The following is a 24,111-nucleotide window of genomic DNA, read 5'->3' as shown; positions in this document are numbered from 1 at the left end:
ATCATATAAATAAAATAAGAGAGATAGATTGCAGAACAGACAGATTCCGAATGTCATTTTTTCCACGATCAATAAGAGATTATAACGGCAATAATAGAACGCGTAAATAGATTGCATGACTTGTAGTGTAGCCTTCTAACCTATGTTAAACTTACTGCATGTTTCTGAATTTCTATTCTATATTCTATTTCTAACAGCATATAGTAGTATAGTTTGTTATTATACGGGACGTTTCTTGGACGGTGTGGTGTGCATGTGGGAGTCCAAATGCATGCTGCATGCTGGTGATTGATCACCCCCTGCCAAACACCCTAGAGGTGGCTCGCAGGGTAATTTGTAGATGTAGATGTAGATGTAAATAAATAAATCAGTCATATTTGTTTCTCATTAATATGCATTGCATTTTGCCATCTATTTCTTCCAAATTATTACACAGCACTAATACTGTGTACTGATCACTAATATACACTGCACATCAGTTCACAGTACTGGTGATCAGTTCTGCGTTTTATGTTGATAATTTATATTTACAGCAGTGCACTGCAGAATTGTGACTCCTAGTGATAAATAGTATTAATCCATAGCGCCTCCAAATGTCTTAAATAGGTCTCTTTGAAAGTAGTTCATGCACATCGTTTGGATGGCTGTTGCGCCCATTTAAATCTCCCCGTGGTATCGCGCCCGTGGTCAAGATAAAATCCAGAAGCGGGCGCAATGATTCATACGGAGTGGGATTTAAGCAAAGCTTTGGGAGGGTTATGTGTCGCCGCCACTGCTCCGAATGCATTCCCGTCGCAGAAGCGCATTTATGCCTGGGGAAATTTAAACCAATGGCAGTTTAGTCGCACGAAGGTGAGTCAGGGTAATGGGACGTGTTGGGGTCAAGCAGTGGAAGGGAAGGGAAGGGGGGGTTCTGTGTCTCGGCGTGTCCGGCTGTGACCCCTGGGGAACCGGCGGCGCTGGGAGGCTCCTGCTACAGCCATTTAGGGCTCCAGCCGTAATTAGATGGTGTCTGTGTCACCTTCCATTGCCGCGTCCGTTCTTGCCGTTTCTATTTCGGAGTGCCCCGCGGGAATGCAGAACTGTAATTTCAGGTCGGAAAGTGACCGGAGCGAGATGAGAGTGGTGCAGATGTACAAAAAGTGCCCACATGCTCAGCACGCTTTTAGTCCGGATGAGAGCTACGAACGATGAAAGTTCTTCCAAAAGGAAAAAATAGCAACAGCGGGAGGATACATGCTCCAATATGTACCTAATTGTCGACTCTGTCCTTTCGCCTTGGTCGCCGTTAGACGTTGCCAAAGGCATATGATTTCTATTACTGAGGATACTGCAAGTTCCTCACGAAGAAAAAAATTTCCTGCCTCGGAGAGGTACATGGTGGGTAATCTAAAACTGAACAATATTCTTCTGGTCAAAAGCTGATGAGTCCTATAACCGTGGCTGCAATCAATTCAGAGGTAATTGCCTCTTTCGGTAACGTCATATTGTAGAAGGCTGTCTTCACATCTGAGGATAAAATACCTGTTAATTGCGTAAATGCGAAGCATTCTATTATCGAAATCAGATTTGCGGAGAGTAAAAGTTCATCCTCGCGTTCAGTTAAAAAATTGCATCCGTAGATGTAGAGGATACTGTAAAGTACACCTCCATTTTGCCTCTTTCTTTATACCTGGAACACCTATTTATATACAAAGATTTATGATTTTTTTATATCCTTCGGAGGTAGTCAGTCTTAGTGGTGCGTGCGGATAAAGAAATGCTGCCCTCAAGCTTAGAAGATAGAAGGTAGTACTCATTATTTGGATTTCCTTTGGTAGATATGACGCTAAATTATTTTGCACTCGTTTACGGAATTTCTGGAGGAAATTAACTTGTACCCCGACGTCTTGCATCGCCCAACATCATGCCAAAATTGCTGAGGCACAATGACTGCCGGCAGAAATTATATTATTTAGATGCAGTGGTGGCTTACTGTCTTTATGCGTAGTATAATCCACCGAGGTGGCCCGAAAAAATCATCCACAATAGTAAGGACTCAAATAATGTAAATCTCATCGCTCGTATCGGGTTATAAAAAATTCATTTAGAAATAATTGGTTCAACTGATTTAGGAGTTATATAATGGAAGCTTGAAATGGAAGGAAGTTACACTTTTCCACAATAATTTTATGAGACAAGACTAGACAAGACAAGGTACAAGGCTAGACGATTGCTCTGTGAGCCGAAACGCGCCATACCCATTAAATTATTGCGGTGAAGTGCAACTAGCTTTCGTTTCAATATGGAAATAGTTGATTTCGGTGGAATAATATCACTGTTATATTAGAAAGTTTACAAATAATAACACCTACTTATTCTATCCTCTTTAATTGAACTTTCACTTATTTGTTATGATGAAGAAGAATTCTAGTGTTCTCACAGGTTAACATTCTCCTGATAAATTTAATGGTTTGAGGCGTTAATTTCTGGATTCCTTCATGACTATGACATTCCAAGGAATAAAATAATATTGTGAAACTGGAAAAGCTGTATGCTGTCCTGATTGTCACGTTCTTATAATTGAAGTCCGAAAGTGATGGGGTAATGCTCGTTAAAAAAAAAGTGCTGAAATGCTATAAGCGGCCATGTGCTCAGTCGGTATAAGGGCTGACAGCGATAAAAGTTATTCCTTGTAAAAAAGTGTAAAAGTCACCTACAGCGGTTGGCTGCCTACTCTGTAATCCAACTCGGGAGTATTTCTTTTTATCTTGGTCTCCTTTAGACGTAGTCAAAGGTCTTTATCATTTCTATGACCGAGGACACGATACATTCAGAAAGTAATTATTTGTACTGGCATGGATAGATAATAAAGGAATGCCTTTATGCCTGAGCACTTAATGTCCACATTTTGCCCAAAAGCAGAGCATTCTCCCATTGACATTATTTCTGTGAAAGGTAAAAGTTTATTCGCCCGTTCGAATAAGTACAAGCACCTGTATCTAGAGGCTCACTCCAGTTATGTTCTTTCCTTTGACCTGAAAGCGTTTTATGCACCCAAAGATCAATACTCTTTATGAGAAAATAGGTGGTAATTATTCGTAGCTATGAATATTGATGATGTAGGCTGCTCTCTCGCTTGAAGGATAAAAGGCATGCATTTTATGAGTTTTTTCTAGCCTAATGACGCTTTATGGTTGTACTTATCTCAGAGGAATGCCTTGAACGAGTTATATTGTTCTCAATTCAATTGAGTTTAGTCTTCGAAGCAACTGCTTTATACACTTTAGCTTATAAGGCAACATTGAAAAAAGAGAGAATGGATAATGTATCTATTACATCACATCGAAACTTGACGTAATAATGTCGGCATTTTCATGTTTCACTTATTTAATATTTACATTTTCCCGTCCTAAGGTATAATGAAGTGATTCAAATTAAAAATGTTTTGAACCTTCCAAACCCTGTCCATGCTTCTAATTTCATCACTTTCTCTATCTATTATTATCTATACTTTCTCTATCTACTATTATCTAATTCATCGTTTAATTTCCAAACCAATAAGTGTGACGCTAAGGGGAGGAAAATTCGAGCATTTATAGTGATAGTATGCTGATTGTTTAATTTTTTGCGGAAGTTAATTTTCTACAATTACTTATCATGTGGGATTTGCATATTTTAATAGAATTATAATTTTAACATATCCTCATTCCTCTAGGTTTCGGGTTTTGACAAACTTAAAAAAACTAGCCTGAAGTCAACTTTAAAGTTATTTTTTGAATCTCCATTGGGGCATAAAGTTACTATTTTGTTACTATCAAGCTTCTGCTCCAATGAAGCTTTAAAATGAAGCGTAATGTTTAAAGCGTAAGCGTGAACCCAAAATTATCTAAAGAAATTTTGACGAACGAGTCGTCGATGAAACTAAACCATTTTAATATACCCACGCGTGTGAATGAGGAGTTTAATAAGGTTTTGTGTACTTTCCCTTGCGAGTTATGGTTTCGGAGCGCACACATCGGAATTCCATGATGGCATGAGTGTAATAATTAAAAATTTAATTTGTCGTGATACAATATTTTGAGGAAATGTCTTTAATGTGAAACTGGTGGTGTCAATTGTCAACGTGTTGCCATGGAAAATAGCGGATATGACCTTTCTATTCTAGGTGGTAATTATTTTTCTATATTTAGTTGATATGGTGAAAGCCGTTGAAAACCTTCAATTTTATTAATGTATCATTATTTTAGTTTAGACGTGAGTATTTTGAGCCTTGATGTAGCCTGTGCATGACTGTGTTTTCTTTCCCAGCACATATTAAGGATAATATGAGAGATCGCGGCTGTGTCGAAGCAAAACTATTCTGCTGGGAATGTCGACGTAGAGGTTTCAGCTGCGGCTGCATGCGACGCGTGTATCAATCTTTCGCGTTTGAGTCGGGCTCGTTGCGTGACTGTATTAATCGTTCGAAGGAAATCAATGGCAGAAAGTGAGGATACTGGAACAAAACCGAATGATGTCGGTGCCTTCCGTGACACGAGGGAATCAGGCTTTCAGGAGGAATTCATGCTTCACATGATGTAAATTTGACCGAATCTAGCAAAGGTGGTATTATTATCTGGATTATGTCTTCAGGAAACATAGGCTTTGGAAAAACGAATGGAAATCGTCGACGACAACTGCGCGGATGAATCGTGCTATGATAGATTTTGCTTTGATGAACTCGAATTTACTAGGTTTTCTTCGCTAAGTTCCTCTCCGTGATGCAAATTCTACATTGTGGCTTGCATTGCGTCGTTCCAAATGTTGTAAGAATTTCCCTGCGTCTCGTAGTAGCTATCGTAGTGATGTCTAGTGGGATGAGTCAAGATAGCAGTCAAAAACTCCCATTTCAATCTGTGGCCCTAAAAGTCATGGGAAAAAGGTGGTCATCTATAACACACTGAAGGTTCTGAATCAGATTAGTCTTATTGGGAAGGAATTTGAGCCATATTTTTTTAATGTAGAAAATTCATGAAATCTCTTGAGTTCATTAAATTGTCGTAAAAGATGCAATTAATTGATGGTTCATCTCGCAAGCCAATCCGAAAATAATAATCCCTGGAAGGTGGGAGAAAATGATGGCATTGCTATGGTGGACTAAATAATACGGTAATCAAGACTCTGGCCTGGAATATAACATCACGGTGCGGAAACGTAAAAGCTAAGGAAGGAGTACAGGAAAAGATTCGAGACGTTCAAGAAATGAGAAATGGACGGACATGAGTAGGAACGACGAAGTGCTTGACTTGGTGGGTGAAGAAAGAAAGCTATTATATGAGATACGGAGGAGACAGAAGGTTTGGATGGAGCGAGTACCTAGCAGGGAGGGGATGTTGATAATAGTCTTGGAGAGAATTATGTAGACAATGGAGAGAGAATAGGACTAATAGATAGAAGGAAAGGAAGTGAACCTATTGAGGATTGAAGAGGGAAGTCAGTTGTCGAATGGGAGGCAGACCCGGCGAACTCGCAAAGCGTCACTTACCTAAAGTATAAACTTACCTCAACTGGTAGAAAACTAACAAAAATGATTTAATATATCTCATTCAAGGAGTTAAGGCATTTTAAGTATTTCTCAACACCTTTTGAAATTAAATTTTGAGCTTTATGCAGCACCAAAAGACGAAGGACTGGCTGAAATTGAAATGGAGGAAATTCACTTTGGGTAGGAGTGACAGACGCGACGATTCCTGAAAGTTTTACCTTTCTTGATCAATAACTTCTTACTTCAATAATACTTCAATAATAAGCAAGAAACATGTACGTAAAAATAGAGGATTAAGGAACATAGGAATGCGGAGTGAAGGTGGTGAAGAAATAATTTCTAAGCATTAATAATCAAATACTGTGCAATTCAGTTTCCCAAGATGGCTGAATGCGAAATTATTTGTGTTTAACGGCTTGCGGTATGGTCATTATATGATATTTAGTGGTCTCACTGCCCGTCGAAAGACTTCGGCACGACTGGACTTATGAAAATCCGGGAAACCGAGGGAGGAAAGTGTCCATGGTGGCGTCTCGCTATTGTCTTTAGGCCTACTCTACGTCCCACGCCTGTAGTCCAGCCTCGCTTCCTCCTCGCCTCGCCTCGTCACGCAAGTCTGCTCGGGAACTTTTCCTCTCCGGCCTCAGAAGTAGTTGAGGCAAAGGACGGAAGGGTCTGTAACAAACGGGAGTAACCCTCGTTGTTCGTGAAGGTGGATTCTGGGAACGGTCAAGGCAGAAGTGCTTCCTTTTGTGAAGTGGGAAGAGATTGTAGGATGGCGAGCATGAATGGGAAGCGCGGAAGGTGTTGACTGGAATTCCGGCGTCGTTCGCCGAAGAGCGGCAGAGGCTTTTACACCTGAAGGACGAGGGGATGAATCTCCGGCTCTCTTAGAAGCACAAATGCGGATCAGGAGGAAGCTTTTGACGCGGGCGAAAGGATGGCTAGGCTATGGATAGGAGTCGGATATTTGATTCCAACTTCGAGGAATTCCAGAATGCAGGTATTTTGTGTTGGTAGTCATGGGATTGTCATCACTACCTGCTGTGGACACGATATCACGACGGGCGCATAAGTAGCCTTTAATGCCTAAACAATATGGTGCCAAAGGGAAACTTTTATCTTATAAATTCATGATAAGATAAGGACAAAAATATTGCCTTCATGTCATTGTAATTTTTGACATTTTCCATAAGTATCATATTTTTTAATTTTATTCCAGCTTCGAGGAATTCCAGAATGAAGGTATTTTGTATTGGAGGTCAGATGAGTGTCAGTAGTGCCAGTCGTAAACTTCCTTATCATTCGTATAAGATATCAAATGAATTAGGGTGATCACTCATTCGCGTTTTTGGAACCCACGTGAAAAAACCTAAACACATTATAATGCGTCTACAAGAGGAAATTCGTTGCCATAAATACCGTGAAAGTAGGGTAAGTGTTACGTCTCAGGATACGTATTGTCTTAGGCACGGATGATATGTACTAATTTTATTCTCCTTGCGAAGAAACTGGAATTCCGAGCCTTTGAACAGGTTAAAGAATGAATTGTATAATGCCATAGATATATAAATAATAATTTAAAAAATACATCAATGGCAGTTTAATAGCAATTGATGAAATGTCACTCGGAGTATATTATTGCCAGTTTAAATCATAAGTAAGGTGTTTGGATGGGTGTCTCTCCGATAATGTATCTTATGAACCAAAAACTGCTATTCAGGTATTGTGATTATACATACGAAAGAACTTCATTAATTTATTTTCATTTATATAATAAAATGCGTTTTCATCTATATCGTGTATAGTATGCTTGTAATTTAGCGTCCACTGCTAAATTTTGCTTTTTTTTCAACTGAAAGCATTCATGTCTTGGACAAACTTTGAAATTGTATCCAATATTCCTCTATTAATATTCACGGCAGAAGGGGGATTCACACAAGCGTTAATTGCTTTCATTGATCGGAAAAAATCTTAGGATGGGCCAATTTACGTTCGGAACCAATTCCAACTGTTAACTTATGCCGGTAAAAATGTATGTCCTGTTTTTTTTAAACAGTTCAATTACATATACTTGGATATTCACAGGAAATGACCAGCCATACTACTAATTAGTTGCGCAGCCTAAGAATTGGAAAAGTAGACTGGTGTAAAATAAATCTTGCATTCACTCGCTATGAGCCGTAATTCGAAATGTTAATTTTATGCTGCTTGAAAATGGTAATTGGTGTCAAAAGATGTGTTTGTTTTCGTGACAAGTCTCTGGAAATTTTCTTCGTAATTCAATTCCACTAGTTCTCTATCGTGGTAAATGAGTTTCGCCTTCTCTTGGTTCTTGTACCAACGATAACCCTCCTCATGGTAGAATGGTCCCTCTGCGATTACCACGCGCCTTAATGTGTGTTCCAGTCGGTGGGGTGAAGGTTAAGAGCGGGTTGGATTATACCTCTTGAACATTCTGTCTTCCGAAACTGGAAGCGAAACGCTGCTCTTATTCCCTGTTATGTCACATGCCTGCTCAAATTGCTGGTGGCGTTGGTGCTATATTGACTATCTGTCGAAATGACCTCCACTCCTGGGATATCTATTATAATTCCATTCGCGGCGTGATCAGCCATTGCCGTGCGTTGAGCATTTTGAAGTCCAATTGCTGAAAGATGCTACTTACATACATTAAGGTGTAATGGTTCGGCCTGTTTGCCCTCTATATTCTTACAGCATGTTCTGCATTAAATTTCGATAGCCTCAATTTATCGCGTCCGTTCACACTGCGTATATTGGCACTCAGGTGGATATTGAGCTTAATGATTTTTTTTAAACGTTGTTTTTGGCCAAGATTATTGTAATCCGGTGCCGTTACCCCTTGGAAGAAAGGCACAAAGGCCCTTACCTCTGGCTCTGTTTTTTTCAGCGGCGACTTAGGTATCCTCCTTTTTTCCCTGGCTGTCCTTTCAATATTGCTTTCTCTGTAACGGTTGCCACTTCCAATCTTCCTCAATGTTTTCAATCCAAATAATCGCTGTTCATCATTGATTAGAATGAAATAGCAGTGGAACATAGTCTTCAGCACCCCAATTATTTGCTCCAGTTGGTGGTGCGAGCTCAACCTTTCTTTCGACAAACTATATTCATTTTCTTTTTCCAGCGTTCAACGTGTCCGTGGAGGTTGAACTGTTTCTCGAATAAAACATCCCCGAAGTAACTCTAAGCCTCTGCCATTCATCAAGGGCCATACCTCATTCACTTATATTTCTAGCATTTCGTTATTGATTGGTCGGAATTTTCACCCGGGTGATTTCGTCTGACAGGAAATTTGGGTTCGGATTTAGTTTTAATGATGTATCATGCATAAGAATCTGGTTGATTGAAGTGAATTTTTGTGTCGAGTCAGTTTTTGCCGTTTCATGTTAGCGCTGACAACAGTGAATGCTCAGCTCTTTGAATGAAGGGAAATTAATTACTATAGATCTCTTACAGGGGTATTTCGTACCAGATTTTCTGTCAGAGGAGCTGAATATCAGTTACAACATTTTTGTCTAATCCATGATGTCAATATAATCATGATAAGCTTTTTTATGGTATAATGTTTTAACAGATTAACCGTACAATTCGAAAACATAGAGAAAATAAATGTCAACAGTAAAGGCTCTCCTAATACACATGGGCCGTCAAGAGGTATTTTATTAAGTAGATAATAAATTAGAGGAAAAGTAATTCATTCATTCATTCATAAATTCATTCATTTTCATTCGTCAGAGGAAAACTCATTAACATAACACATAACAATAAAATTTATAAGATACCAAATTATTAAAATATATATTAATTTAACTAGGTTATAGTTGATTTGCTAGTCGGTTTAGATTTTTGTAATTAGTATTAATAACGTTATATCATGATCGAATAGTATTTTTTAATGATGCTTTCATTGAACCTTGGTTGAAATAAGTGAAAACTTATTTGAAATATCCCAAACACTCCCTCACTGACTTCAGTTTTTATTTGAGTATACAAGCGTGCTAATTGTTATTTGGAGTGAAGTTTAAACTTTTTCTCCAATAAAATCATGGAATACTTCTTCAGATTGTATTCAATGTATAATCTCGTTTCGTTCGCCAAATTTAATTCACTATTTTGTCCGCGAAGTCTGTTCATTTTGCCCGAGTTGGTTCATTTTTTTTCGTCGGTCGCTTTGGATTAGAAATAGAAATTTAAGATCATTCTCGCGTTGTCCTTGAACGAACGGAAAAATACTCGCCTTTTGTGCCTCGCCAAGAGATGAGGAAATTTTGTCGAGCAGTTATCGTCGTCGAAGCTTTGGCTCAAGCTTTTGAGAAATCCAAAGGGGAGTCCTTTGCTTTGGACAGGGGCCCGTGTTCTCCGCCGCATTTGTGAAATAGCTTGTAAAGGTCATGGAGACCACATGATTTTAACGTGCTCTTGACCGCAATGCTCAAAGAAAATGGCCTTCCTCCAGGGCTATGCGGCGAACAATGTCGTCAAGGGACCTTGCGATCAGTTGCATTGGGTACTTGTCAAAGAACTTAGGGGTTTTAAGGACTAAAACCATATAGACCTCCATGGCACTTTATTTGATCGATTTTAAAATGCGATCTTTTGAATAATGTTTGAAATCATTCTTCATGGTGCTGCAATCCCAATATCCTATATTCACCATCAATTTCGAAGCTAGTTCTTTCAACTCCCTGGCATCTCTTCTTATTTGTATCTTATTTTTTATTTACCGTATGGCCAATTATTAGAACAGCACGAGTAAATGGCCCACTCAGAAAGAATTTACGAAAGCCTTTTGATTTAAAGTTTTACTGTGACCCTTCGTAGGTATTTTATGGATTTCTAATAACATTTATGTACAAAGTCATCATGTAATTAGCCGAAAAACTGCGGTTATTTATTTTTCACAGATAATATAGTTTCATATATTTCAATATGTAATTTAGTTGTTGCAGCAACTCCCATTATTGAAATGTTATCTACAGAAAATAATAAAAGATTTTATTATCATTTTGATTTTCCGTTCTTGAAAAATAGTATTAGTTGATTAAACTGACGAGATAATTAAAAAAAAATAATAGCATAAATATGACTTAACGAGAATATGTTAATGAGAATAACTTATGAATTACTATATTTTCCACTATGGTATACATGGAAGTTAGCACCAGACCAACCAATCTATGATCTCGAGAAGTTAATTTCATTTAGGATCGACGATGACTACCTTGAAGGTTTCATAGGGTTAGCATGAATGGATAGAATAACTAATTCCTTTCTTAAGTTTTCAATTATGTGGGATGCAGAAGCTAGTGTCAGACAAGCGAGTGAGTCTATGATACCGGATACATGAATTATGTGCCGGTTTCAGATACCTACGGCCACACGCAAGTCATGTTTCCAATTCCATTCCGACGGGATGACACGAAAACAATTTTGCCGTGAGGTAATACACCTGACAGTCTGCGGTCGTAATCTCGGAGAAATGCAGTGTTCGAATCCCCACTTAACCGTCCTGTCAAAAATCCAACGCGGTGCAGTCACGAACGGGAAGGGAAGAAAATTTTCTTCGGAGTGGCTCGTAAGGCGAGGGGAAGAAGAAGGGACTCGTGGATTTTGGTTGGATTGATGGGGGCGTAAATGGTGGAAAATGCATGGAAATGACGGCGGAGGCTAAGGTTTTGTAGGGATGGAGGCGTCTGTTGGAAACGAAAGGGTGAAACGATGACTGATGGGAAAAGCAAGCTAGCGAGGGGGAGGTTTTTTGATCGAAGCCGTCTGGGTTTCTCTCTTCGGGTGAGCTAAGAAGGAAGGGGTTTTGACCTGCGGTGGATGGAAGAAATATGAGGGGGAAGGGGAGGGCAATGGCGGTTGAGATTTGGAACACGGCGCTGAGGATGAAGTGGCAAGGATATATATAAAGAAACGGCGCCTCGCCGTGAAGGGGCTCAGGATCGCAAGAGTTCAGTCGGCAAGAAGGGTCCATCGGATCAAAGTGGTCTTCTGAGAGGGCCGCCTTGAGTTTCGGGGACAGAAGGGTTTATTACTTTCTGGTTGGGGAATTACAAGTCCCAATTTTCGTCGTACCATGCGTAGCGATTTGTGCGTAATGCCGTTTATTGGATTGCATTCATGGCTGCGTCGCAATCGGGCTTCGACGATGCTACGACGTATCTATCCACTTATCTTCTCCATGTTCAATTTTCGTTGCCTGTGATGTCACGACTAAAATATTATTTCTATCTACTGTTCCTTTCGTAAAGCATTTCCTAACTTTCGTTGCGCAACAGTTCAAATAAGCTATTTCAAACTCAATTGCTTTGAGGAGTAATTATTACCAATATTCCATTAGTATTTCATACCTGTGTGTGTAACTAATTAACTTCTTAAATACAATTTTGCATTTTACAATTGCATGTGCGTAATTAATTAATTGCGTGCCACCGGAAAATACGTCAATTTGTGTTGAACTCTTTGAGCCAACAATGTTTAAATGCCCTTAAATTAGCAGTCATGGGCATATTTAAATTGAACAGAACATTGCACTAGAATTCTGAAGAGCATAATTCCATACGCTGTTTTATCATCCATCCGTAACTTTTCCAACCATGTTTCGTTTCGTTTAGAAACTTTTCGTAATTTATTTCTTCTTCCTCCTCTTTCTATAGTGAGTTTCAAATATCGCTCTCCCCTTAATGAATCCCGCTTTCCTAATATTTCTGTTTTCTTGAGTCAATTCTGTCCAAACACTGTTCGTAAGATTCCAATTTCTGTGCTTCGGGAATGAAAGAATTTGTAATGGAAATATACCGAATTCTTCAAATCGGTGCTAAAATATTTGCCTCGCAACGAAAGGTTATCTTTATTTGGTATTTTAATTATTAAACCGCTGCATAGTATCTTAATTTTTATTTGAATATGAGGAAATAATTACTACTCTGCATTTGGTATGGTGCAGGTATAAGACTAAAATGCAAATTAAAAAATATTTCCAGTGGACCGTGTACCGTTGATTTAAATGTAACTGGAAATAACACATTTCAGAATGAAATTTCTCCTTTCAGACTAAATGTTTATAAATCCTGTGCTAAATCTGTGCAAGACACCAGCCGAAGGCCGTTAATTGGATATTTTGAGTTACATGCTTAAAGTGAGCAATTTTAGCATTCTATGTTGCCATAAATTATGGACATGAATGATAATTTAGATCTTTATTGTGCATAGTGCAATTGATTTTTAGATAGGTTTTGACAAGTCGGTGTATTTTAATAATTATGCGTCTTTCAATAATTCTGCTTTACCGTCAGACTGGTATTCTTGCAGGCAATATTTCAATTCTCGTAAATTTGATTCACACGCATGCAATATCAATGGAAATATAGTGGTTAATGGCTGAGAAACTAAGTAAATGTCATTCTCTTATACTCATCGGATGCTTTCACTGGATTCAAGGTTGCTTGCACAGCTTAGGGCAATTTCATCCCGGATTAAGCCACAGGCCTTGCATCATTCCCTCAGAAATTTCAAAATATTCCTGGTAAGTATATTGAACTCTTCTGACTATCGTACGAATAGGGAAGTGCACTAATTTTTTTTTATTGCTGAATTTGAAAGTTTAGCCTAAAAAAGAAACATTAGTATAGTCACTTTTATTTTCTGCATCTGGGGTACGCACTTTAAAACGTTTTGAAAGTCGGAAAATTTCATGTTGCGCTGAAACACAGTGCCTCCATCTTCATTGAGATGTGACGTCACAAGGCAGTAGTCACCAGTGGAGAATCACTGAATTCCGTCGCCTTCTTTAGCGCGGCGAGAGTTTCCGGGAATCGGTGGAGTTTGCTTCCTAAAAATGTCGTCTAGTACCGAAAACATGAATTCAAAATAGAATTATAAATGATTTTTTGTTTCAAATTTCATCTCGACGTCGAAACAAAAGCCTGGAGAAGATATTCATTCCCGTGCCTTAAGCACAAGCTATACGGAATAAATGGTTCAAGGCTGCTCCTGACTCTTACCTATCGATGATATTCTGTTTTGAAGATCATTTGCTGGTATTGTAAGATCAAATTGATATTTATATTATAATAATTTACTTAATAGGTACCTCAGTCACATCAGAAAGTGTGTTGAGTCAAAATATAGCATCTTCCGCGTAGACCTATGTAAAGTATAAACTGAAAGTAGTTTGGTTAAAGAATTATGGCGCGACTGTTTTTTTACACGACCGGGCAAAATGCGTACTTTGCCCATGATATGTGCATATATGATAACAAACGATTGTTGTTAAAGTTAATATTTATTTGTTGAAATTAGTACATTTATAGGTGATACAGATATAAAGGTACACGGCAGGTCGCGCGGCGTAATTTGTACTCCACTGGTGACGGGTTCATCTTGCTGATCCAAAAAATTAGCTACAATACCTCGAACTTTGAAAACTCGCAATATAGGCAGTCAAAGTACATTGTAAGAATACACGAGACCATTATAGCCCAGAATGTACGTACAATGTCGAAATCCTTGGTTTTCAAAGATTGACGTATTTTATACGCCAGCGCGCCCGGTCCAGGGGTTATCAACTTATATTTCATCCTATTTGTTAGTTGAAATTATATTTCGGAATGGTTCTTTTAGCACTGCTACTGATGTAAACTGGTTGGTACTGAGTACAAGGTACTGAGGTATGTACTGAGTAAGTAAACTCCCTTTGGAGTAATGTGAATTACAAGTGTTCGAGATATATGGCATTTTATATTCGCTTTGTGTTCTTATTAATTATGCCTGTACGCATATTGTTGCTTGCCGCGAGCCTTTAATGGTATGTGCTCTTGCAAGAGTGGTTTTCATTTTTAATGTGGAAGTTGGTCAGTATAAGCAAAGAAAATATTAACATTTTAGCGCACACCAACCCTTGTAGTCATCGTATCTCTGCGTTTGTAATGACACTGCTAAAATACCTAAACGCCATAATGATGATAAAAAAATTGTCTCACGTCAATGATTGCTGCAATTATAATTAATGATAAAATTGATGCCGTATAATCACAATGAAGACAACAAAAAATAATGCCATGACGCAGTCTTGAACCATGGTCCCTCGGGTGAAATTTGTCCTTAGAGTCGTGCGCGCTACCACTACCCCAACCGACCCATTAAGTAAAGGAGGACATTTTGGATTTATATATATAACTTGTAAAAAGTAACGCATGAAAATTAATTAATTACAGCCTAACTAACGCCCTAATTGAAAAAGATGCAGCAAGGTACGCGGTCTACCCTTGTTAGCCTTAACGTCTCGCATTTCTATGGAGCGTTGAACCTGTCCTCCTTATTCAAAAATTCAGTAATCATAAATACATCAAAGTTTGGTATACCATTTATAAATCGTTGGAATTTTCCTTCTCCCAACCAAGATTATCTTTTCTTGAACCCATCCTGGACAGCGAACCATTGCAACAACCAGCCAGCTCGGAAATAAGGCTAACATCCCATGATTCTAGTTGCGAAGGGCGAACGTTCCGGCCGGCGTGAATACATACGCAACGAATAAGTCTTGCAGCAAACGTCTGAAATAGGTTTATTAGTTTGACTCGGTTCTTACAAAAAAAGTTTTGGCATGATAAACGGCATTGTGTCAAAATATACCCAGCGAAAAATAAATGCCATCATGCACTTATTAAAGATTCAATGTGCTATTCGTACTACTCTTTCCAAACTTGAAGTTGACACGTAAATGAATATTAATATATTACGCAATGATGAAGTCGTTTACTCAAAAGAGAAGCATCCACATATATATTCTGAAGATATTTTATGACAGCAAAAAACGGATACCCTCAAATTCTGTAATTTTTCTATGCAATAATAGTGGTAGAACTAAACGGTGTAGAAGCTGCCTTCTGCTACTGCCTTGTGACGTCACGGCCAATATTCAACATGGACACCCGTTTTCGCGGCCTTTGAATTTTTCCATATTTCAGACGGTCATCTCGAATAAAGTATTCACTATTAGGATTTAAACTGTGGTTTTACGACACTATGTTATTCTGAACTCTAATTTAAAAAATGTGTTTGGTGCATTTGAAACACTAGTGCACTTCCCTATTGTTGGCATTTTCACATTATCTCTTGATTGAAGCTTTTACGGCCCACGAAAACTAATTTCACGCTATTTTAGTGGTTAATTCCACGTGTTGCCTTCGTTTGGCCTGAAATTATCTGGCCTTTGGCTTCTTTTCGATTCTTCATTGGAACAAGACTTGATTTATTTATTCCCCATTTGCCTCTGCTTTGTTTTGAAAAATGGAATGGGAGAGGTTCCTAAGAAATGGGGAAATTCACTGAAAACATATTACGACATCCGATGGTGAAGTATTTGAAAACGAATTTGAAAAAAGTCATAAGTACGCGCAGTTTAAGCAAATGCGAATATTATTTCAAATATTCATTTTTAAGGAAGAAATAAAGGTTATCGGTATGATGTTGACTTTTCGTTTACAAAATACTAAGAGGCGTGGTAGCAAAGTAGGCAGAGAAAATGCTGAGTTGGCAATGTTTCGTGTTCAAATTCCGGGTGAAGCATCCTGGAAGAGGGAGGAGGCCCGCGGAAAGGAACTGGCCCCCTATTCCCTGCATGATTGAAATTCAATCGCCTGTAGCTTATTTTGGGATGAGCGCCACCCTCACCTAACCAAACCAACTGTCGGGTTGAGCCACTAGGTGAGTGAATATAAGTGCATTTTATGTGGCATTAGCGGGGGATCGGGTTTATACGATGACTAGTGTTCATTTCCCACCCATTGGGTCCTGGTTAAAATCCTAGCGGTGGGTTTATTTTTTATTGAAAAAAATCTTCTTGATATAGTAATTAAGGTACGCGTATTTTTTACTGTTGAAATATGTTTGTAGTATCGTTCATTATACTCATTTAATTATATTTTTTATATTGCACTAGATTTTCGATACGTTGGCGAGCTGAAATAATTTATTTATAGACGTACACCTCAAGAATTGTCCACTAGTCGATTAGTTATCATGGAGATGTCAATAAAACTTTTATAATTTAATAATCCAAAAATAAAACCATTTATAATTACAAATGTTAAAATTACCTAACCCATAATTGCATTCGCATACTGGATTTATTTAATTTTAAATGGTGTTACTTCGCACACTCCGCTATTTGTGGGTTCGGACCATTTTAACAAATTTAAATGGAGGGTTTTATGAAGATGGGAAAGTAGGTGAGGAATCGGAGACATCCCGCAATGCCCTTTCGTTCGACCGACTGTCGTCACGCACCCCCCTCTCTCTCTTTAATAGCGAGAGAGCGTTTCTCGCTTCCGCGCTGATGACTCGCCGCACCACTCCGTTGATGGATTTCCTTTCCCAGGGACTTCCCACCGCCGGTGCTGCTGCTGCTGCTAATGGCTTCGATCAATTCTCCTTCCTTGCCCGATCCAAGGCGCGGCTGCCACACACTCGGACATTCCGCCGTCTTCTTGCCTCGTGCCGATCTTGACGTATAATGCTCTCTCGGACCGTCAGCCGAAGCGTCACACTTTCGCGTACGTGCGCGCGTGTCGTAGGCCTGTAGACTCACTGACACGGTTTCGATATCATCGCACGTACCTATGTGATTAAAGTAATCTTCGCTTTTTTTATTCCTTCATTTTTTTCGGTGCCTCTCCGGTCTCTTGCAGATTAATTCAATTTTTTTTCATCGCCAAAATCTGGGGCGTTCTCGTTTTCTGTTCTTCGGAGCATCTCGTACGTCTGTTTGGCGTGGTGACGAATGCACCATGAGTGCATTCATGAGTGCACTTCGCGTATTTTCGTGTGTTTCGCCGCTTTGAAAGTGTTACGGCTTCCGGGGATAAATGATTCAGGATATAAAAGGGTTCGATTTGGGTGATCTTGAGATTTAAGTTAATCCTTATCCAATATCAGGTTATGAAATAAATAAATCACAAGCAAATTGGATTTAGCGCTTCAATTGATAATGGGATGTTGGATGTTGGTCGGCCGTATGCCGAAATGAGTCCATGAAAATTATTTAGGTTACGAATGCTCAAGCAAAGACGAATCGCTCATTTTTTGAGACCAGAAGGCTGGATGTTATGATGAGTGAAAGATCGCCCTAGACTAGACCTACGACCGGCGTAAACTTTGCAAGTAAAAATGTCCCTATCAGTGATGGACGTTCCTTTGCAGTATTTCACGAGGAAAAAAGGAGCTCAACGGATTCATTCCCAGGGAAATCTTTGAAAAATAAATGTGGCTAATATTCTATATGAATTTGTTACAATTCAGTTTTAAACCTGTGTCAAAACTAAGTTACCTTTTAGCAATAATCGATTGAAAGGATTTAGCAGGTTGAGATGGTAAAAATTGCTCTTAGCAGTTTTGAAGAATGGTATAATTACACGCCTTTAATGCATCAAGAATTACGTTATTCCACCTAGTTTCATATCTTTAAACTGTCAAATAAACTCACACTAATAATTTTTTTCATAATTTTTATGCACTTCGATCCTTCATGTTTTTATTTGTCAAGACATTTCTCCCTACCTTAACCGCTACACTCTTTGGTTCTCTTTCTTCAAATTATGCGATGGAATTATTTGTATAGTCAGTTTAAATTTTAAAACTAATCCTGAGGAATGTTCCACCATTTTATTCCCAAATACTTATTCTTGTGCCTCGTAAGAATGGAAGAGAAATTCTGCAGCCAAGGCCTGGTCACAGGTTGTCCTGGCGGGAAAATGGCGTCTGGGTTTGATTGTCTTAAAATATATATCCACGCCGTTATTGTCTCGCTAGACGTGAGGGCATGTTGCGGACGAGAATGGCTCACCGTGACAATTCGCGGATCAGGAATGGGTTTTAGGTGTGAATTTGCCGTGGCGTCGAATGCAATGCGTCGTGTTCCCCCTTGCTATAGTGCAATTGTTTCCACTTCCCTTTCAAGCCGGACGAGTTCCCGGGGGAATGCATCGTGCCTTCTCAATGATGGAGGGCTCCAACAGGAGTGGTGTGGCTTTCTCTTCGCGGAGCAAAGTTCACCATGAAACAGGGACGTTTAATAAGTGAAAGGAAACGATATGAGAGAAGAGAAGCAGGACAATCAGAATATTGTTGTTCTACATTCGCAAATACGGGGCAGCGGGCACTGAACCTGGAATCCCAGCGTTATAAATGCGCTTTGCGTGCTATTGTTTCAGAGATAATGGTGCGATGTGTAAAATGATGATTTTTTTTAGTTTCTTCACGATGATATGGTGTTGGTTATGCTTGTCAAAGTTCAAAGACTTAATGCTTATAAATAAATATGATGTAATCACAGCTGGTGAATACTCTTATTGAACTTTTGAAATTTTAAATGATAAAAGTTGCAAAAATAAAAATTACTCACGTTTGTGAAGTCCAATATTCCGCTTGTAAAATGTCGACAGCCGCATCATACAGTATACGTATGGTAACTGTTGCTAACGCCAGGTGCATGTTCCTAATCGTATGCATCCAGGATAATATTTTCAGTTGACATTTTTTTGATTTTTTTAGACAATTCAATTGAAATCTGCATGAAATAACATTTGAAAAATTAAAAAACTCAAATTATTTGAAGCTTGATCACAACTTTAAATAAAAAATTTAACATTCAGCAGTTAGTCGAAGTAATTCCCGTTTATGGGTATAAATGGAAAGTAAAATGAGATACAACATCTTGGAAAGCCGAGGTTTGATTTTGGTTGAAGTAAGTAATGCGCCAATAATTTATCAAGAATGAACATGTCCGTGAAAGTACTATGGTTACCGTTGATGAAATTGTAAGAGTATTAACCAAAGTTGCGTATCTTTTATAAATTCAATGTTAAAAAAATACGTGATGTAAAATTCATGCTCTCGTAAATATTTCACAAGATATCAACTAATGCAATGCACGTTGTTACTATAATGTAATGGAGTATCATTTCGAGAGTGGAGCACTTTCTATAGTACATAAAAAAAGTCATTATCATTTTGTGCACTTACAATGATCGTCAAATTAGATTTTTTTGGAAACCAATTCCTTTCAAATCGTACTGTGGGAATAATTTAGAAAATCGCGGATAGAATTGAATGAAATCGGGTGGGAGCATGGCGGTCTCCTTGGTTTGAGTAATAGGAAGGTAGGAGGATGAAGTGGATTCGGTCATTCGTCTCCTGCTGCTGCTGCGTTTGACCTGGAAAATAGAAAATGGAGGAGGGAAGGGAAGATAAATCGCTGCCCAGAACGAAAGAGGGAAAACTCTCCCAAGAGATAGCCGAAAAGAGAAATATGGCAAAACCTTTGTCAAAAGTCCGGACGGTATCGATGCTCGCTGCGGTTTCGATACTTCAGTGGCGAATGTATCTTTACCGGGGGCTTAGATCAATTTTAGGTTTGGTTAACTGAGTTTAAATTAGGGAAACTTATGCTACGTTGTATTTGAAGCACATGAAAAATTTAAGATATCAGGAAATGAGATTGCAATAATGGTGCAGGTTCATAATTAGGGCTTACCACGGCAATGCCTTTGAGTACGGTTAGTTAAAGTAATTGAGATTGCAATAATTATGGGTAAACTTTTATTCAGGTATTTTTAGTGTGTCCCTCGAGTTTCGCATATTCATGAAAGTCCCTCTAGGTTGCCATGTAATAGCTAAGTGAGGGAGAGATTTTGAGAATTCCTATACAGAATACTATCCATCCACTCATTGCGCTATCTTGTGGTATAATACGGAGCGTTGTATTTGGTTTTACGCGCCCACCACTGAATGTAACCACATGCGAGAACGTTTAATGTGTCTTTGGTTTTTGTTGTGAATTTAAGTTCCGAACGCGGATTAATTCCGATACTGAGTTGGAATATGGAAATCGTGATGCGATTATCTTCTTGAAAATCGGTTGCATTCCAAGGCTATTGCACTTACCGAAGTAGTAATACTGAATGTTAGTAAAGTTGCGTTTCCACTCATGAAGAACGAGTGCCCTTATATACGTCGTACCTGCTTAGGTTATTCAAGTGCTTTATTTATTTCCTCCCTCGACCGCTGTTGATGTCCTTTGGTCATTTTAAAGTGACTACTATTCAATTGATTTATTGAAGGAATAGGATAATACCGATTGTAGGCTTTGTACTTATTTTTGGAACAGGTCTTCATTCTTTCTGCCAAACGCCTCGAATATTTATTTAAAAAGTAGTAATCTCTCCGCTGCAAGTGCTATTGATGGAATTAATGAGTCAACTCTCTCCCGTATCAGTAAAAAACGACGGAAGGTCACCGTTACTTATCCGCTGGCCTCACTCTTCGTCGCGTGCGCAAAATTTAATAAATCGCTCATAAGCTAGCTCAAAGCTCTCCAGTTTCAAGTAATTATAGTTTGGTATTTAAGTATTTTCAGTTCTTGGAAACTTACTGAAATATGCTTTGTGCTTCATTAACTAGCCGATTTTTAAATTCGATAAAGATTCAAATGTCAATGTCAGGTTGGCATCAGTTGTTATTTAGGAGCTCTGCTCAGGATAACAACTACATTCCATTTACCGAGCACGTTAAGGCCATTTCCGAGAGATTATAATCAGAGATTATTGCTCTGTACTATTGATGCTGATAATGGGACAGAAACTTAAAAGTATATTCATTTCATACTAAAATAATGTGTATTTACGTATTCCATTTTTAATGCTATATTTGTCCATCGCTCCAGATTGAGTGTTTTTTTTGCTATCGTATTTGGCTGTTATATTTTCCGCTATTGGCTTTCATGTTTTGTGAGAAATCTTGTGGAATGAATTCTTCGTAAGTGCTCTTCATTTTATGTACCTATTATGGTCTCTATTATAAATCATATCATGTTTTTTTATCATCAATAAATGCGTCCTTTAGTAATTATTATAATTCTTTCTAATTTCAGGTAATTTACGTATATCAGCCGCCACTACTAGTTTACACTTTCCTCTGCTTGGGAGATGCACTTGTAAAATCTGTGAGTATTCATGGCATATGCCATGGTTGTATAGATGAATAAACTGAGGTAACTGGCCCATGCAGTGCCGAATACCGCGTGAAGCCAAATCGATTTCTTTTCCCGCTGGTTATGGTTTCAGATATTTTTAATACTTCCCGTTACAAACTGGATCCCTATCCATTTCCAGATGCATAACATCGAACGTTGAGGAAGATTTTAGTTTAGCTTCGATCACTCTGCTTTGGTTTGTGAATAACCTATTTAAGTTTGTTGCAATACCTTCCACCTTTCGAATATGTCGTGAAGACATTCGTTTTGGAATATTTGAAATAATTTCAAAGGTTCATCTAGTCTGCATCGTTGTGCAAAATTCTTAGTTTCTGAATTATCATATGGGTGAAAATTGAGTACCTATTTAATACTCTATTTAATCTAGATCTGACTATTTCTCCACTGACACTTCGTTTAAGCGTTCTGTAAGCAATGTTTAATTAAGATAATACGTCAACATGATTGACAGGAAAAGGCATAGACCGTCATGAGTAATGAAATTCGGAGGAAATGGGATTAATAAGTAAAAACAACGTGCAGTGATTTCACGCGACGTAACTTGATGCATCTCTATTGAGCTAAAAACTGTAGTTCACATTATTGACTACCTATGTTACGAGTGAGATTGTACGCAGTTTCTCGCTGTAGAGAAATGGGAGACAAGTTCTCTGAAACTTTTCCTCCGAAATGACTTTTCCTCCTAAAATGGTATGCCCGTGAGCCTCGCGCTGGACCGCCGGGCCTTTGGTGAAGAAACGGGTCAAGTTCGAGGTGAAACGAGAAAAGTAGGTTGTGGAAGCAATTCTGGCTCCATGCATTCAAATCGAAGCATCTCTTCGGCGAGGCTCTCTCTTGGTAAATCAAAATTCTGTGGGAGCACACTCCCGGATTCGCTTCATCGACTTAGTTATTTTTTTCCTCACACGGTGTCGTCATGTCCTTCCTTCCGTTCCACATATCATCGCCGCATTACTGTATTCCATTATGTTTCGCCGTAGCTGCGAATGTTCCACTTGCATTTAGGCTTCCAAGAAGCTTCTGGCCACGGAATATTCTAGGTGACTCTGAAATCATTATTTCGCTGGGAATATGCTATATTTCAATGGAACGCAGGTGTCTGTTATATTTTCGCTCTAACATACTAGATGATACAATGCTCACTAGCGATTTTTCGATTGATGCTCAAGTTTCTACATATTTCTATGCGTCCTGTGAAGATTTTTTCCTATTTCACTTCATAACATTGCTAGTAAATGACGCTTATATTCGTCTGAATAACTTTATAGTGGCCTTTCGAGGCCTAAGGTTTCAATGGCTAGCATCTTCATATTCTGTCACTACAAATAATGTTAGTCGAAAAGCACGAGTTATATTGGCCGTAGTTGTAGGTTTATCATTTTTATTCCTGTACCTATCGATTATTTTATTATTATCAATACTATATTAACATGTTCGATAATATTTCTATATTTCTAACAATTGGCTGGGAAATACATCATACTCCCCTTATGTTCGGCGAAGTTCCTACGGAAACCCTAGGAAGTTTGGAAGCGAGTTTTTTGAAACTATCATCACCGTTTAAACAATCGTCAGATTACTCACCTGTATTTTATATTTGGCTTCTTATATGAGTGCGAATATTGTCGTCAAAATTCGAAGTTAAAGTGCGCAACTGCCCCCGAAAAGGTACTTTATTGTGAATTGAGTTAAATGCGCCCTTTCAATCATCCCATTATTAACGTTTCTTTTTTGTGGAGATTTGGAAACAATCGAGTACACATTAATGCGACATAGTGAAGATAAAATAATTTAAAGAAACTTTTGCATGAAAGAGGCCTGTTGTTATGATTAAGTTCCAAAATTGAAAGCAAACTTCAATTAGATCCTTAATAACTCTGTTGACTATATTTATTTCTCAATTTTTCAACTTATTCGGGGAAGTGCGTCAAGGTAGATTTATTAAATTCATATTATGTTATCATTTGTTTAATACTAGTTTGATTTATATATTATTTGAGTTCATGGACGAGTGGCAGTGTAATCTTAATTTTCTTTTGATTTCTCAAATTTCCTAACTCGGATACTCATAATCCATGTTGACCCAATTTTCCTCGTAACCTTGTGGGCTGTAGATAAAATTTGTTCAGAAGTTAAGTCGCCCTCAAGCGAACCTTAATCAGTAAAGTGCCCCTCGGGTAATTAGTGAGCTCAGAATTACTTCACTCCTTCCCTGAGAGATTTCAACCTAGATATTCAACACGGTAGACATGAGATCAATCCCACGAAAATGATATGCGGAGGCTTTCCTCTCGATCGCCATTCTCATCGGTTTTTCCCCCTCTAAAATTCAGAGCTTTACTTGAAAAACTAATTTCATTTATTTGTCGTTTGTTTTAACTTTACATTAATGAATCCCTTGATTAGCTGTTTATCCTTTAAACAGTATTTTCTCTCAAATTTAAGTTCAAATGGAAATGTTCAATGGCTCCAACGTATTAGTGTCATTAAAAGTTCCTTGTTTTCACGGAAGAATTTTGTCTCGCTT

Source organism: Ischnura elegans, chromosome 10 (genome assembly GCF_921293095.1).
Source record: "Ischnura elegans chromosome 10, ioIscEleg1.1, whole genome shotgun sequence".
NCBI lineage: Eukaryota > Metazoa > Arthropoda > Insecta > Odonata > Coenagrionidae > Ischnura > Ischnura elegans.
The sequence above is the reverse complement of the archived record's forward strand: the minus strand, read 5'-3'. Positions refer to the sequence as shown.